The sequence below is a fragment of the Lepisma saccharinum genome, chromosome 17 (genome assembly GCF_977018435.1).
Source record: "Lepisma saccharinum chromosome 17, izLepSacc3.1, whole genome shotgun sequence".
Lineage (NCBI taxonomy): Eukaryota > Metazoa > Arthropoda > Insecta > Zygentoma > Lepismatidae > Lepisma > Lepisma saccharinum.
Window position 1 is genome coordinate 48,636,931 of NC_139245.1, and position 5,383 is coordinate 48,642,313.

General features: G+C 40.1%; 1 long non-coding RNA gene across 1 annotated transcript; it reads left to right on the forward strand.

Annotated features, from left to right (window-relative positions):
* Nucleotides 1-462: 462 nt before the first annotated feature.
* Nucleotides 463-3,330, forward strand: LOC146001452 (uncharacterized). Its single transcript, XR_014443574.1, has 3 exons — nucleotides 463-595; nucleotides 1,275-1,346; nucleotides 3,218-3,330. It is a non-coding gene; the product is annotated as an uncharacterized LOC146001452 (long non-coding RNA).
* Nucleotides 3,331-5,383: the final 2,053 nt, after the last annotated feature.

The window sequence follows — 5,383 nt, forward strand, 5'->3', positions numbered from 1 at the left end:
TTAAAACCGTAAATGCCGCAAAACATTACAATCATCATGGACGTCCGCAGGATTTTTCACAGGGAGGGGCAAGCAACGTACTTTTTTTTTCCAGGGGGGTAAAAGAGGCATATTTTTCCCCGTAATAGTGACGCCCCCTCAAAAAACACTATTTCAGTCTGAAATTATGATGTTCATTCAAGGAATTTATAATAATTAACATAAATTACTGTGTCTGAAATTAGATTATGTGTGAAATATATAATTTTCAGGTGGACATTCATTTTCCAGGGAAAGGCCGCGGCCCCCCTTGCCTCCGCTTCCGGACGTCCATGACAATCATGCATTTTGAACAATTTCTTCACTGTTATTACAGAGAAGGTTGTAGTACAGATTGAATGGTATGTACAAAAGAATTCATTTTTCTTTCTCAGGAATGTGTCTCAACATACTTTGGGGAGTCGAAACACTCCACCAAACCCACATTGCCTGATGACAGGCAAGTTCAACTAAGAAACTGAACACCAATGCCTTCATGTCTTCTGAGAAACCAATGAGATGGAAGACAGCATCCAGGCTACAGCATCTGCCAAGAGGAGTACTGTAAAAGCAGTAGGTGAGGATTCTGTTTTATTGTTTTGCAAATATATACATAATTTCGCTTATTATTCGATGTGCACGTCCGTATCAAGCTGGACATAATTTCTTCACAAAAAATGTTTCTGCATACCTCTGGGCAATAGTTAAGAAAATATATAGAGATGCTACCGAGACAAAGACGTCTCGTGGGTCGGGTACATATTATTACCCTGCAACGTATAATGATTGATCCATATATTTTATTTATATTTTTTTTCGAATTTGTATTATAATTTGTGGGTGCGTCAGCACTGAGGCTATCTTGCACCCGTCACACTATACGGGGTCCAGCCACTTATCATAACAAAAATAAAAGCGTGTCTGAAAACTAAAATTCCTTACCTTATTAAAAGCTGAGGCTAAAAAGGGCGCTCAGCACAAATAGGGACAAAACAGAATTATACTGGCCATGGGGCCAGTCGTCAGAGCCTCGTTAGTCTGCAGTCCAGGGCGTACTACGTGGAAGTGAGGTTGACTATTGGGTGCACTGCGTGGAAGGAGCACCCCTTACACCCAGGGGGTTGGTACTTGACAGTCTCACTAATGAAGATTGTTACTTTTATCCTCTGATGAAGTTCGAGTTACACTATATTAAGTTGTTGTTAATGAATAAATTTACAGCATTGGGTATATTCGTGTTACCTTGCATCTTTCAGAGGCAACTCGATGGTCCAGGGACGAGACGATCAGAGTGCTGCATACTCCAAGCGGAACCATCTAACAAATGGGTAAGTAAATTTCCTTCCATATTCTCTCTCGGATTTTAGGTGCAAGAAAAGAGGGATTTAGGATTTTATAAAATTTCATGTTATGACTCTTAGGTGCTTACTACAACAAATTAATAGGTGTAATTATTAAGTATACTTAATTTTCATGTTCCTGTTATCTCTGGAGCAAGCGAACGAAAACAAGTCTCTGCGCAAGTTGCGAGTTGAGATGGCTCTACCAATGAAATCGTAAGAGGGAACGGGATTGCGTGGAGGGCGAGCTACTGCAGCTAACAGCTTTTGCAGCAGCGTGTACTGCTTCGCCCTGCACACTCGATTCTCCCCTCCTCCCCTTCTCTGCCGCTATGCGCGGCCTTGCTCCAAAGATTCGGGGACAGAGTGTAGTGGTTCGGATCCCACTATAAACTGTAGGTCTAATTTAAAATTGACTAAAAAAACACAAAAAAAACAAAAACAGGTTTGATGAACATCCACTATACTAGGGTAGTTGTAGTTTTCTACGTAAACCCTCCCCTTTCACTTAGGTTGTTGTGTCAATTGAGGAAATAGGCGACGTGATTGGTAATGTATGAGGTTGCCATTCCTACTCCTTACAGCAGGCGCTCGAAACAGCCAATCAGGCGACTATATTCTTGAAATCATCCCAAGCACTCACAATGTCGGAAGCCAGGAATAGGGCAGGCAGTGCTCGCAAATGTATATTTCTGTAGCTAGCATTCCTTCCTACAAGGGCCTGCATCTTTGTTTGGTATGCTACACCTATGAACCGTTTAATCACCCCGGAAGTACAGCGTTCAACAACGACGAACGCCTCATCCAGTCACTTCACTCCACATTTTTCCAATTTCGTGATGCAGGCTGGAAGATGGAGGATATTTGTACAGAGGAGACGCTGATATCCCTTGCTATTGCATTGCTTCTTTTGCTGCTCAGATTGGTTCAAGGTCTCAAGTTTCAAGGGCCTCAAACCTTTGTGGTGGAAATTAAGTGTCGTTCTTAGTAAAAGTTATTTTTAAACTTACGCAAGAGGTTTAAGAGGTTTTTTTCAGGTAGCTACAAACCGGCCTTTTAGGCATTTATAGGAATTTATGGTTCATTTAGGCGTTTTAGGTCCCATAGAATTTCATTAGAGGGTCGCTGTGTACGTCAAGTGCAAAGATCTCTAAATAGCATGCGTCTAGGATGAAGAGAAAAAAAAAGTATTGAACTAGAAATCCGTTCCCTACTCATGACACAAATATAATAACTTTGAAAATTTCTTATTATAAATTGATGATTACATGTCATGTATTTTCGTAGCAGTTTTCAGCACATCCTAATACGTATTCTATCGCCAATTTCAAAGTTAATTCCTTGCTGCCTGTTCGTAAACTTAAAATGTTCAATACCAGTGTACTAAGCTTTCCACAGGATTGCGAGAAACAACAACATAAGTAGTTTAGGTGGTGAACGTCAACAGAAAAGAAACTATTACTCTTTTGTAGCTGGTATGTTTAATGTTATTTGTTATGATTATTTAAAATGTCAGATTCATATTTGTTAGACACGATTTTGTTATTACAGAAAACAAATTCCACGTTTCGTGAAGCATGAAGTCGTGGGATACACAATATATCCCCTCTTACAAAATTTTCGGTTATGCACTTGATTCATTTTGTGTAATATTTTAGCTGATATGTGGACATTATGTCCAGGGACATGTGATTGTAAAAATATGTTACAATGAGAAATTACAATTTAGATGTTACATGCAAAATCGAGAACTGTTCTAAGGAAATGTTCAATAAACATTGTAAAACTCCACGTTTTCATTGCTTTTTAGATCTCCGGTAACCAGTAGTAAAATAAATACCTTCTCTTTCCTTTTACAGGTTCCAGTAAATTATTTGTAATTTGACGTGTCAAACAAAAAGGATCTTTTTCCTGTATCCTTAAAATAATCTTCCTTCGCAAAAAGTTCTATTTGGGACCAGACGAAAACTGGAGTCTATTTCTTAAAGGTTGACTCACGGGTAGGGGAAGGGGGGTTTCAGAGGGGGAGAAACAGCACTGCGGAGGGGTGAATGGTCAGCGGGTGATGTAACTCAGGTCGGGAGGGACGTAGGCACCAGCGGGTTGCTGAAAAAGCAGTCGTTGGTGAAAACTCCATACTTCCACCCTTTAACGAGCCCTTTCTGAATGGCCCCTCGGAGATCTTGGTCACGGTATCGGGGTGGTGTGATGGCGTACAGGAGGCGTGGGTGACTGCTCGCCTCTGTCGGTGTTCGTGAGAGGCGGGGGAGGTCGTCCCTTTACCCTCCTTAGTTGTGTAGGGGAAGGGTTGCAGGGGATGTAGTGGTTGCATGGAAACTCGCACGACTCGCTCCTCTACACTCCACACCGCTCGGTCCTCTGTCGCCTGGAAGCAGTTCGATCTCCTTTCCATTTTTTCCAGTATTCTTCCAGTGACTCATGGTGCCAGAATTAGAATAAATATTGAAAATTTGGAACATTTTATGCTCACATATTGTTTTGGTTAGTTTGCGTCATTTTGTACCTCTCTAGGTGCATCGTGGCAACGGGAATGAATGATAAAGCAGACGATGAGACAAAATATTATTATTATTAAAATGCAATAACGTTTCCATGCCTTTACCCAGTATTTGAGCTTAAGACCCTACATTAACCACACGTCATAACAGTTTCACAGAGTATACGGGACAATAATTCAACTGACATTTTCGAACTGTAAGCTGCAAGGACATTTCCCAAGGGTTTCAACATCATTCAGAGGATGTTGCATTAATGACTGACAGAACGTATCTTACAATATAATATCTATCTATGATTACTGTACTTCGGAAGAGCAGATTATGTACATAAAAACCGAACTTTTCTAATGCTCTCAACTGAGTTTAGAAAACATATCTTAGATTCTACAGTCGAATGTTATTAATATTTCCTCTAAAAACACATAATGATTTTGAAGAGCTAAACTTTTCCTTAGTCTAACTTTTATAATTCCTTTAAACACTTCAGCTAGCTATAGGCATTGTACATTGCAGCCACAAATCTTACACATTGAAGATTGTATAATAACGTTTAGTAATTTCTTTTATGTGCATTTCTTGAACACTACGATATTTCAATATTCCCACATATTTCGTTTTGCCACATTCCCAAATATTCTAAAAAGGCTTTCTCACGCATGAACGTGTTTTCAAAGCTTCTGAATCCATTTGAGGCTACCTTCAAGTTCCATCTACGTAGGAATAAATGATTGAGATAAAATTTTGTAGTGCATTGGTGCGTATGTCCATTTTGCACTCTTCTATGTTACCTTAAAGTTTAAAAAAGGTACGTAAAGAACTCCTTGAGAAAGGTTAGAAGTGCAAGGTTGTAATTGAGCCTGCACAAAACAAATACAACACATTAAAAACTAAGGATACTACACTAAAAAATAACTTCCTCATTGAGTGTGAAAGATACATGCTCTTCTCAAAAGGTAAGAACATTTGCTAAAACATTCTTCACCCAACATGAATGATAAATCGATGGGAGCTTTAAAAACTAACTGTCTCAGGAATGTAAAACCGTTACATTCGAGAACATTACCCCGACCACTTAAAATAGCATTGCATACACGACACATTGGAGGTGCAGGCTCTACAGCAAATGACCATGGGTGAGAAGGCTGTGTCCAATTCTAAGACGGGTTAAAATTGCCTCTTCTTGGAGTGAGGTTTTACGAGAAACCTCATGCACCAATCATGAGCTTGATAACACGAAGCTTGTTCCCATTTACGTCATCCCACTCTTGCAGTCAAGTGTCAAGAAGGGAGCAAAGAAACATATACTGCAGGTTCCTGGATGTCAGAAGGTGGACGAGAATATCGCCGTCTGCATCAGCAGATATGGCGGCAGTATCGGCTGCTTCGTTCCCCTTCATGCCCACGTGACCAGACACTCAGCAGAAGGTAGGATCTGACGCATTGTATTCAAATACATCTGTCAAGAACTTTTCAATGACACATACATTCTGGGCCGTATACACTGTT